This window comes from Epinephelus fuscoguttatus, linkage group LG3 (genome assembly GCF_011397635.1).
Source record: "Epinephelus fuscoguttatus linkage group LG3, E.fuscoguttatus.final_Chr_v1".
Taxonomy (NCBI): Eukaryota; Metazoa; Chordata; class Actinopteri; order Perciformes; family Serranidae; genus Epinephelus; species Epinephelus fuscoguttatus.
In genome coordinates, this window is record NC_064754.1 from 3,161,089 (window position 1) to 3,172,726 (window position 11,638).

The 11,638-nt window shown below is 40.1% G+C and overlaps 1 protein-coding gene across 1 annotated transcript in view; it reads right to left on the reverse strand.

Moving 5' to 3' along the window:
* Positions 1–11,638, reverse strand: part of LOC125886369 (equilibrative nucleoside transporter 2-like) — a 162,758-nt gene that overhangs the window by 78,705 nt on the left and 72,415 nt on the right. The gene's annotated exons all lie outside the window — the stretch shown is intronic.

The following is an 11,638-nucleotide window of genomic DNA, read 5'->3' on the forward strand; positions in this document are numbered from 1 at the left end:
GTTGGGACGTAGACGGACCAGGAAATCGAAAGCTTTGCCTTCTGGCTCAGCTCTCTTTTCACCACAACTGTCCGTTGCAACACCTTCATCACTGCTGATGCTGCAGCAAACCACCAATCCAACTCACACTCCATTCTACCCTCACTCATGAACAAGACTCTGAGATACTTGAACTCCTTCACTTGAGGCAGTAACTCTCTCCCAACCCAGAGGGGGCAATCCACCGTTTTCTGGCAAAGAACCACGGCCTCAGACTTGGAGGTGCTGACTATCATCGCAATCACTTCACACTTGGCTGCAAACTGCTCCAGTAGATGAGAACCTGCTCTCCACGTAGATATAAACAGCTCATTTTTAGGTAACGAAAACACAGTTTTCAGGTGTGTATACACTAAAGGAAAAACAAACGTATTATATTCTATTCTATTTCTACCAGTATATCCCCCTAACACCTACACACTGGACCTTTAGTACTTATCCACTGCTGCTAAATACTCCACTCCCATAACAGCAGCTAAACCTCAGTTTCATTTAGAAGTTTTCACCTTTATAAGTGCCTCTGTCCTCTGTCCTGAACACCACGCTGCCCTCCTCTCCTCCTGACAGCAGCAGCGTGTTTGAAGCAGTGACTCAAGGGGAGAAAAGTGGAAAACACGCTGATGGACGGACGCCCACGCTCTAAAACCACAGACTGTTACTTTCCTGGTTTCCACCTCTGTCTCTGCAGAGAGGAGACGGCTGTTTGGCACCTGCTAGGGGATCCACAAGTTAATTACCTTTTTTTGATGGTTTAGTTCCTGGAGAGACGAGGTTTTCGTATCCATGGCAACAGCGTAAACATGAAGCAGCGCATGCATGATGCCTTGCGTTGCGGTGAAGAAGCCACCAGTGTGTTTTGTGGAGACTCCGAGGCTGCAGTCAAACACACAAACTGTTTAATGAGTAAACAGAGGAGGACAGGAACAGGTCCTAATCACACTGTGCTTAAACTTTAACAGCAATGCTTGTCAGTCTTTCCATCCATCCTTTTGGTTTGGATACACTAACTGACATGTAGGGCCAAAAGTATGTGGACACACATGTCTAGTTAGTTTATTTATCTGGGGGTTCTGAAGGTTCCACCCTGCTGTATCTCAGGGTCCTCTATGCAAACGCTCCAAATCCACACCAACATCACTGTAATCAACCAAAGAAAGTCTTGGTCAACTGAAATTATACCTACTCTTCAACCAATCCATCGGTCAATGGGGAAAAAACAGCACCTTATCTCTGGATTTACTACACTCACCAGCCACTTTATTAGGGACACCTTGCTGGTACCAGGTTGGACCCTCTTTTTAATTCATGGTGTCACAGATTCAACAAGGTGCTGGAAACATTCCTCAGAGATGTTGGTCCATATTGACATGATGACATCACACAGTTGCTGCAGATCCATGATGAGAATCTCCTGTTCCAGCACATCCCAAAGGTGCTCTATTGGACTGAGATCTGGTGACTGTGGAGGCCATTGGAGTACAGTGAACTCATTGTCATGTTTGAGATGATGTGAGCTTTGTGACATGGTGCGTTATCCTGCTGGAAGTAGCCATCAGAAGATGGGTACACTGTGCTCATAAAGGGATGGACACGCTCAGCAACAATACTCAGGTAGGCTGTGGTGTTTAAACCATGCTCAGTTGGTACTAAGAAAATCTCCCCCACACCATTACACCACCAGCAGCAGCAGCAGCAGCCTGAAGCGTTGATACAAGGCAGGATGGATCCATGCTTCCATCTGAATGTGGTTTTTCCAATCTTCTATTGTCCAGTTTTGGTGAGAAAACCCGTGTGAATTGTAGCCTCAGTTTCCTGTTGTTAGCTGACAGGAGTGGCACCTGGTGTGGTCTTCTGCTGCTGCCCATCTGCTTCAAGGTTGGACAAGGTGTTGTTGCTTCAGAGATGCTCTTCTGCACACCTTGGTTGGAACCAGTGCTTATTTGACTTCCTGTTGCCTTTCTATCATCTTGAACCAGTCTGGCCATTCTCCTCTGACCTCTGGCATCAACAAGGCATTTTGGCTCACTGGATATTTTCTCTTTTTGGGACCATCCTCTGTAAACCCTAGAGATGGTTGTGCTGAAAATCCCAGTAAATACTCAGACCAGCCCGTCTGGCACCAACAACCATGCCACGTTCAAAGTCACTTCAATCACCTTTCTTCATCATTCTGATGCTCCGTTTGAACTTCAGCAGCTCGTCTTCATCATGTCTACATGACTAAATGTTAATGAGCTGCTGCCACGTGATTGGCTGATTAGATGTTTGCATTCAGGAGCAGTTGAACAGGTGTACCTAAAAAAGTGGTTGATGTGACATAGTGTGTCCACCAAAAGGTTTTTTTTCCTGTCACAGGGCTCGACATTAACACTTGCCAAGATCAAGTGGAACGCCCCTGAGTGAAAAATAAATGTGATCTCTGATGTAATAACGTCCGAAAATAAATTGCGCTCATTTAACACTTCCACCTGACCTGCTTGTGCGAGTCCATCTCACAACTACGTGTTGAACAGGGCTGATGAAAGGAAATCTGAACACTATAGAAGTTGACTCTGGCGTTGACAATGTCATACACAACATAACGTTACTCAAATAAAATATCTTACTATTTTAAGCCCAGAAGCTAACGTTAGCCATCCTGCCGCTCCAGCAAGAGCTCTGGTGTGAAGCTATTCCTTGAACCAGCCTTGGACTGTAGTGTCTTTTTGGAGACTTGGTAAAATAAATCTGTGATGAATAGTGATAAATCCGACACTGACACTGTCTTCTGTGATTATCTATCTGTTTTTCTGATTAGAAATAACTGTCAAAGAATGTTTAACATTGCATTAACAATCACAGAGGAGGAGGGGCAGGACAAACACAGCAAAGACAAACCTTCACAGAGGACAAATTTAAGTGCTGAACAACAACAGCTGTCGTTTTTCAGCTGGGAAAAGAAGAGCTTTGGTGGACACACGTCCTTATTAAAGTCACACCAGTGAACGTCCGACCAATGAGAATTTGTTTGGACGAGCATAACGACCAAACAATCGACCAACTGACAAGGACTTTACTGACCTAATAAAAACTCGTCTTCACAACGCTGACTTACAAGATGCTGTCAGTTGCAGTCTTTGTTCCAAATCCTCCAGATGGTAACTGATGCAGATTGTTCTGCACTTCACGCTCATTAGAAAACATCAGACCTGAGTCTCATGTGATTGGGAGAAATCATTGGAAGAGCCTTCAGCTGCAGCGTGAGCACAGTGTGAAAACCTTACCTGCCCACTGTGAGGCTGCCATCAGTGATCCATGTCTGTTTGAGCCGAGCACTCACAGATGGGATTTCCATATCTTTGCTCACATGTTCATTTAAAGGGGATCAGCTGCTGCTTCTGCTTTTTATTCAGGCCATCTGGCTGCAATTATGTCGCGCTCTGCCTCTCTCAGGCCTGACCAGCACATCACTGAACAGCTGCCTGAGAGCAGCAGGATCATCACGTCACACTCAGAGGTGCAGCCACTGTGAACTTTGGGTGAAGTTTTAACTGAAAATGAAAGTCAGTGTTGGTTTCTGGCAGAAGGAGAACGAACAGCTGTCTGTTTGGTCGAACTCGTCAGACCAGTTTAACTTTGCTCAGTCACAGAGTGTGAGCTGTGACGTCAGGACGAGCTGCTGGCAGATGTCTTAAGTTAGAAGTCAGACAGAGAGTCAGCACGCTGTGCAGATAGTTCACCATGAAGAGTGTTTAACTGAGCTCTCCCAAGTCTCGTACATTTAGAGAGTTAAAAAAAAGTGCAGCAACATTTTGCGGTGCATGTTTGCAGATGTGTGGACCCAAGTCACAGGACTTTGACTCGCGTTAGGCCCAATCCCATTTCTTATTTTTATCCCTACCCCTCATTTTTGAGTGCCACCTCACCCCTCAGAGCAGAGTTACAAGGGTAAGTGGTTGAAACATTCCCCTATGAAATGGGACAACCCTTCAAGACCCTGACACGTCACTGGTCGTGCTGGTGTTAATGTAAATAGATGCAAAGAATGTTGCCGGACATTGTGAATATGCTGTCTTCTTCTGTGGTAAATTGTCTTTGCTGGCAATTTGTTCACAGTTTGCTGTTTTTGAGTTTTGTTTTATTCTGACTTAGCTCTATTTTATGATTCTTAAAAACTGTCTTTGAGCATTTGTAAAAGCACTTACAAATACAATGTATTATTATTAATTTAAGTTTCACGCTATCCACCAATCAACAAGTCACACAATAAAAAAGAACACTGCTTCATTACCAGACCATTAGCGCTGCTCTGTAGGCTAACAGTAGCAACCCGTGTTCCTACCCTGTGAGTCTGTGCTGATATTAGAGGAGCAGTAACAAGTGCAGCAACTTCACAGAACTTAAATTAAATTTCAGCCATCCTAACAATGTTAACTCCGTCAGCACTGTTGCTGTTGTTGGTGCTGTTTATCCGCCAGCTCTGACACCACCGTGTTGAGAACTGTGTGCAGACAGTGCCGCCCTAGACCCTGAATCATAGGCCCTGTTTATACCTGGTATTCACATGCGTCTTGGTCAGCACGGTGTCACTCCAAAGTCGTTGAAATCAGACGCTTGGGCAGTGACTTGAAACCAACAAAAAAAGGTGTTCTTTAACGTCAGCAGCATTAGGGGGGTGAAAGGTAGGTACGTGTATGAGTAGAGTCTCTAGAAAGGGTGTGAGGGCTAGCACAGATACCTTGCAAACGTGTGGACCTTAAATAATAAAGCAGCTGCGTTACATCAGCAGACATTGTAGGATAATTAAAACAAAGTGAAATCACATACTATCTTTGACAGGAAAGGGTGAAAGTCACGCAAACACCGACTTTCACCCATGAGAGCAGTATTCTTGTCCCGTAAGATTCTAAAGCAAAACCCTGTTCTTTTTCCTAAACCTAACCACTTCCTTTTGTTGCCTAAACCTTGGCTGTCTGCAGAATTCAACATGTCTCCTTCTGTAGGGCAAAACGATAGATGGTCACATAACACTTTGTCCAACTCGTTAAAAATGGGCAAGTTATTTTTTTTATTTGCACTCTCATACAACTGAATAAAATCCAACTAGTAGAAAATAAAAAATAAGTATGTTTCAGGGGAGTTTAATAAAACTGCTCATGCTGTAATAAAATAAATCCAACCTGCTAACCAGAAGAGAAAACTACAGCGAGAGTTATGAAGTTAATTTTAGGGCTGCATGTAAAAAAAAGACACTTTAAGTAAAGAAAAAGCTGTCTGCATGAACGTAGTTTGGACTTGTAAGAAGAACAAACTTTCCCTCTGGGTTTCATGTGCACAGCTGACAGTAAAGGACTTGAGATGTCCAATGCTGAATAACTGGAATGCTTCACATAGTTGTGGTTTTTCACTCAGCAGGAGAAGCAAGAAAACAGTCGGTTGGATAAACAGACTGATATTCAGGCGGAAAACTCTGCAGCAGCTGGGCTGAACTGAACTGAGAGCTCTTTCTAAAGACTCTGTATTATATGTACAGTAAACAGCAGGTTAACAGTGATGGTACATTTGATCCTGGCTGAAGTTGAGGGATATTTACTATGAGAGAGGCGGGCCTGCTGTTAGAGAGGCAGCAGCCAGCGCTGTTAGAAACACGGATGCACTGAGGGACCTTTAAAGGTGTCATGAAGTGTCAGGGACTGTTCAGAACAGACACACTTAAAGACCAAAGATTCACGATAAGACAACTTCAGACAGACAGCTACCTGCAATGCACCGTTCAGCAACGTTCTAAAAACCTGCAGGTTGACAGGAAGTGACCACCATGAGACGGCGTATCATCTCTAGTCAACGACTCTCTGTGCTTCTGATCTGTAACGCTGACAGGAAGTGACCGCCGTGAGACGGCGTATCATCTCTAGTCAACAACTCTCTGTGCTTCGTTCTGATTTTCATCTTTTCAGACTTATTTTGTGGCTGAATATAATTTGTAGCTTCTTACAATCTGAATGAGGACAGTGATAGTGATATACTGGCTACAGCTGCATTTGTATTAGTGAGCTGTAGTAGGCTTGGCGGGGACGGAGCACCTGCTGCAGCAAGCGAACACGCCGTCTGCGGTCATTTTGACTTGACCAGCGGACTTCACTACAAGCTGATTGGCTGTTGAAACAGGCGACGTGGTTTCAAACAGCTGCCTGTGATTTGACCAACAGAGTTGCAGGTGACACCATCAGCCAGCTTGAGTGGAGCTCAGACCGGCCAGTTCACACCGCTGCAGTTTTTCTCCGCAACATTCTAAAATGCGGTTGTGCATGAGTTACTGGCTCGTCATTATGTGAAATATGTATGAATTTTGGTGTGTTACTTTTCATGAGAACAGCCTGCGTATCTCTAATAAGTCAATAGTCTGCATGAAGCATAGACTGTAAAAATAATGGACGTAGCTACCTTGATGTCACTCACTGGTTTTGGTATTTTGGCTGTCGCCATCTTGGTTTTGTCTGGAGCCAGAAGTGACCATATTTGGGCGAGAGGATGGAGCTGTAAAGGAGTGAGGGCTGGATCTGACTGAGAAGCTAACCTCGCATCACCAGGCTCTTCACGTACGGGGAAGAGCCTGGTTTCCTTTCACTCTGAATTTTGTCTGGATTCTGGTTTCGGTCTAGAGAGTGGATCCGGAATTCACCAAATTCACCAAAGTAAAAGTGTTCACCAAAGTAAAACTTTAAATTCTGGTGCACCATCGATTTACAATAAAAGAAGAGGTTAACTTAATGGCTTGGGGCTTTTCTTGTAAATTATATTCTTTAAATTAAAAAGTTTCACCACATTTTTATTAGCTTGGTGCTTTTATTTTGACGGAAAGGCACATCCATTGAATTCCGGATCCTGTCTCTCTCGCCCTGGTTCCGGTTCCTTACCAAAACCGCCTCTAAATGGCCCCAGACTACTGAGAAGCAGACACTCAAATTATGTGTAACTTTTACCTTAATAAAATGTAAATGGGTGAGTTATATAAAAATTCACCTACTTACAGTTGTCGTGATGGAGGAAATAAGCTCTAGATACCAAAACCATTTTTGTACCAGGCTGTAAACATGTTTATTTCTGCTGTAAAGTTGGACATTTTAACATGGGGGTCTATGGGGACTGACTCACTCCTGGAGCCAGCCTCAAGTGGCCATTAGAGGGACTGCAGTTTTTGGCACTGACACGTTGGCTTAATTTTTCAGCCCTTGAGGTTGTAAAGTTCAAGTACCTTGAGTACCTACTTGAGTAAATGTACTCAGTTACGTTCCACCGCCGGGTTTCAGGTGCTGTCAGACGATCTGACAGGTACTAAATTTGAATACTGAGTGTTGTGTCTTCCAGGCGGAAAGTTCGCTGATACTGAGACTTGTTACCTGCAATTAATTTAACAGTCACCACTGACCTCTGACCTCAACAAGACACGACCATGTACAGCCAGATGAATGATGGATGTTGTACCTGTCATGAAGAACAATGTAGACTGGCTGCAGCAGAGGAAATACAAGATGCAGCACATTAACTTGCATCTTTTTGCCTCTGCTGTCAGTTCAAACAGCGGTAACATCAAAGAACAAATTCTCAAAACAAAGAGACATCAGCTTCAGCTCAGACCTGCAGTGTGAACACATTCTGTGGATCATATTTTTGTTTTGGTCTGAGCTGCAGAGAGAAGCAGCGGCAACAGTTACTCACCCGCCTGATCTGACTTTTATTTTTCTAACATTTCAAAAGTGTGCATGAAATCTTTCAGACAGTTTTCCAGAGATGGTGAAGCACCGAGAGTCTCATGGAGCCGAGTGTCGATCAGTAAGTTCCAACTCAGCCACAACTCTCTGTGCTCTGTCTCCCAACTGTCTGAATGAATCAAACCACCGCAGCTGAACTAAACGAACACACTCTGCTTCGAGAAGCTTCGGCTGTTTCGCAAGTGAAAACAGTTTCATAACTTGAGACAGATGGAAAACAGTTCGTCCAGAGTATTTAACTGCAGTTATGAACAGACCATTAACCTCAGATAATAATCAGGAAGCTTTTTTAGGCGATTTTAAAGAGCTTGTGGCAGACTGCATCGAAAAAAAATAGTGTGATTTTTTTATTTGGAACAAAGTTGGAGTCTTACAGCACATTACAACTACTGGGTTTTCTCTCTTTTTTTAAATAAAGTAATAAAGCGATCAAATAAAGATAAAACATTTGTTGTATAACCATTCATATATGCAGAGATGGTATTAGTGGTATAATGAACAAAAATAAACCTACAAAGGATATTTCAACCCTTGAGAAAACTGTTATTGCTGAAAATATTGAGCAGGAAAAAATAAACAAAATGATTAATTAAAATAAATTATTTCTTTTACGTTGATACATATTCAGATAAACCAGAGGAGCCCCTTGTTGACCAGTTGCTTAATGCAAAGAAAAATAATAAGTAAAGAGAAACATGGAGGGGGTCTAACTGCGTTCAGATGCTCCTAAACAAAAGAACTATGTACACGTAACATCTGAGTAGCTCAACGTAAACTTAACTCCGTCATTCATGACCAGCTAAATGACTCAGACTGCCACCTCAGAGCTGCTCCTGTGTTCATAGAAGAACTCACATTAAATTAAAAATAGTGCCATTTGCTATGAGCTATATGCCTTTAAAAGGCCAGATGAGATATGTAATCCCTCCAGTGTGTTCTGGGTAGTAATCTATAACAAGATAACAATATTTATTCTGCATACACTAAAAATCTGAATAACTATATATTTAAAAAACTATTCAGTTAGATAAATAATTTCTCATGTTCTTTGATATTTTTGTCATATACAGGTGTGTGATGATGATAGTTGGGAACATGTATGTTGGTGTCACGTCTTTATTTGATCATGTGACAAGACGAGACGATATCAGGTAGCTAGTTTAGACGCAGAATCTCAAGACTGACAGTCACCAGTGTTGACCTTACGCCACTGGCCTTTGCTTTATTTTATATTCAGTGCTGGGATCTAGCTAAGGACATTTGCTCACGCACTGTACTTCACAGCAAATTTAAGGTACTTGTACATTACTTGAGTCTTTTCTTTTCATGCTGCTTCCTTCTACATATATCTGACAGCTTTAGTTACGGTTCTGATTTACATTTTTGCACACACAACGTTTTCAAAGTGGCTCGAAAAACGGAAGTTGATGCTAAATCCAGGAGGCCTCACAGCCTGTCATAACAAATATTAGCATCATGTCATCAAACTGGCATTTAAAGGGTTAAAAATCTGATAATTATTCAGTATTTGATAGTTTTGATCAGGACTTAAGTTAATCAAAAGATTTAACAACAAAAAAATCCGTAAAGTTTTTATAGCAGTTTATTGGAAGTGGACATTTTTGTCCTTAATGACTTAAGAGGGTCGTAAATTAAACTGATGCCTGAGGGTTAAATAAAAGATCTGAGCACTTCCTCTATCACTGTCTGTATTTAGCTTCCATAAGATGTTGATGATGTTGATGGTGGAAGGCACAAGCTATGACATCACTACGAAATCTCCAGTACCTGCAGGTGTTTGGCTGGATCAGTGAACAGTGAACTCCACTGGCACTTTTTTTTAAATAAACAAGCTGTATTGTAAATGTGTTTTTATGCTTTCTGACACCTTATTTATATTCAAAGTAGGGCCACAAAAAGCAAAACAAAAAAAACCACGTGTGAATGAAATTATTGTTAGCATGAATTATAAAATGGTGGGCCCCCTGTGGAGGGCCAGATTTGACTGAGCCTCCTCTCCTGTGTAGAAGCTGTGTGTCTTTAGAAAGGTCCCACAGTGCACCATTATTCTGTGAGTGTGCTGTGAGCACCTCTGCAGGAGCTGCATCAAGCTCATCACAGTGAGGTCAGGACAATGTTTCCTGTTGGCCTTCAAACTAAAAGCTTTATATTTCACATGTTAAAAAAACATAAGACTTGTTTTTATATATTTGCCCATCATGACACTTACGTGTGTTTTTTATCATCATATTATTATATATTAATATATTTTGCTGGCTGTATATGACGTTATAGTGACCTGTGTAACTACATAAAATGACACTGTAAAGCAGTCTAGTTTATGATTGGTTAATTTCCTTATACAGTTTATATATAAGGGAAAAATCCTTAAAGCTGCACAAAACTTATGTATTTTAATGATGCCTGTATGTGTACCAACATGTACTTAATATAAAACACATGTGAGATACATTAACTACAAAAAACCCCCACATTGTTTTATGTTATATTTTTATGATAATTTTTGCATATTATTTATGCACTTTTTGTACGTAAGCCCGGCACTCAGTGTTTTATTCATTGATTTATTTGGTCAATGATTATTATTTTATCTACCATATTTTTATTTATATTATTTATAGAAATGTATATGTTTCTTTTTTCCCCTCTGGAATACTGTAATAGTAATATATTATTTTATTAAATAATTAATGTTATTAACAATATGTTTAATCTAAAAATTCATAAAAATGCAAAGTATTTTATTATATAATTAATATAATTCAATATTTGCAAATATATCAATTTATTTATTAACTTATTCATTTTATTTATTTATTCATTTCTAAGCCAACATTGACCAGTACTCCAAAAAATACCAAAGAGAATGTTGATAATGATAATGTTTAATATTGGCTGTACTACAGTGGTTGAAAGTAACTAAGTACTAATTTTTCTGCTTGTACTTTGAGTATTTTCATTACCAGTTACGGAAGAGTACACCTTTGAAATGTAACAGGTTACAGATTAATAGTTAAAAATGTAATAAGTAATGTAATTGTTTTAATTACTCCATCAAAGTAATGTAACTTATTACATTTGATTACTTTCTAACAAATGTGTTAAACTGGGCAATAAAGCTGAAAAATGTCCGAAACATGCAAAGCAACAGAATGAATGTATTATTCTACCTATAATAATAATAATAATAATAATAATACTCCTTAACTACCACATACAATCCCACAAAAAAAATCTGAACTATCCTTTTAAGGCATAAAATAGTTTTGAAAAATTACTTTAACTCTTTGAAACCTGGAGTGACATCACATTTCTTGTGCTGCTTTCAGATGCCTTTTGCAGGTATTTAAACTACTATTTAAAAATTGGTGCGATTTATTTAGAAAACATGGGAAAAAAGGTAATGAGCAGCTGGGGAAGAAACGTCCCACAAGATGAAAAAAACCCCAAAACGATTTAGGAAAATTATATATATAACAAAAAAATAAAATAAAATAAAATTTGGGAGAAAATGAAAAGGCTAGGGATAAACTATTTATACTATCATTTTTTATTTTATTTTTAATTTAATTATTTTTTTAGAACTAATTTTCTTGTTTTTAATTTTCTCTAATTTCTTGCAAATTTTTTGGGTCATCGTCTTTTGTTGCTCATTGTTTTCAAAAGAAATCAAGTCAATTTGTTCAGTTTTTAAGGGTTACACAAACAATCCCACTAAAAAAAATCTGAACTATCCCTTTAATGCATTAACTACATTGCCTCCAGAGTAACGTTATATCTGCTAAACCGGAAGCAGCTTTTATTTTGAAGTTTGTCACCGGAAGTAG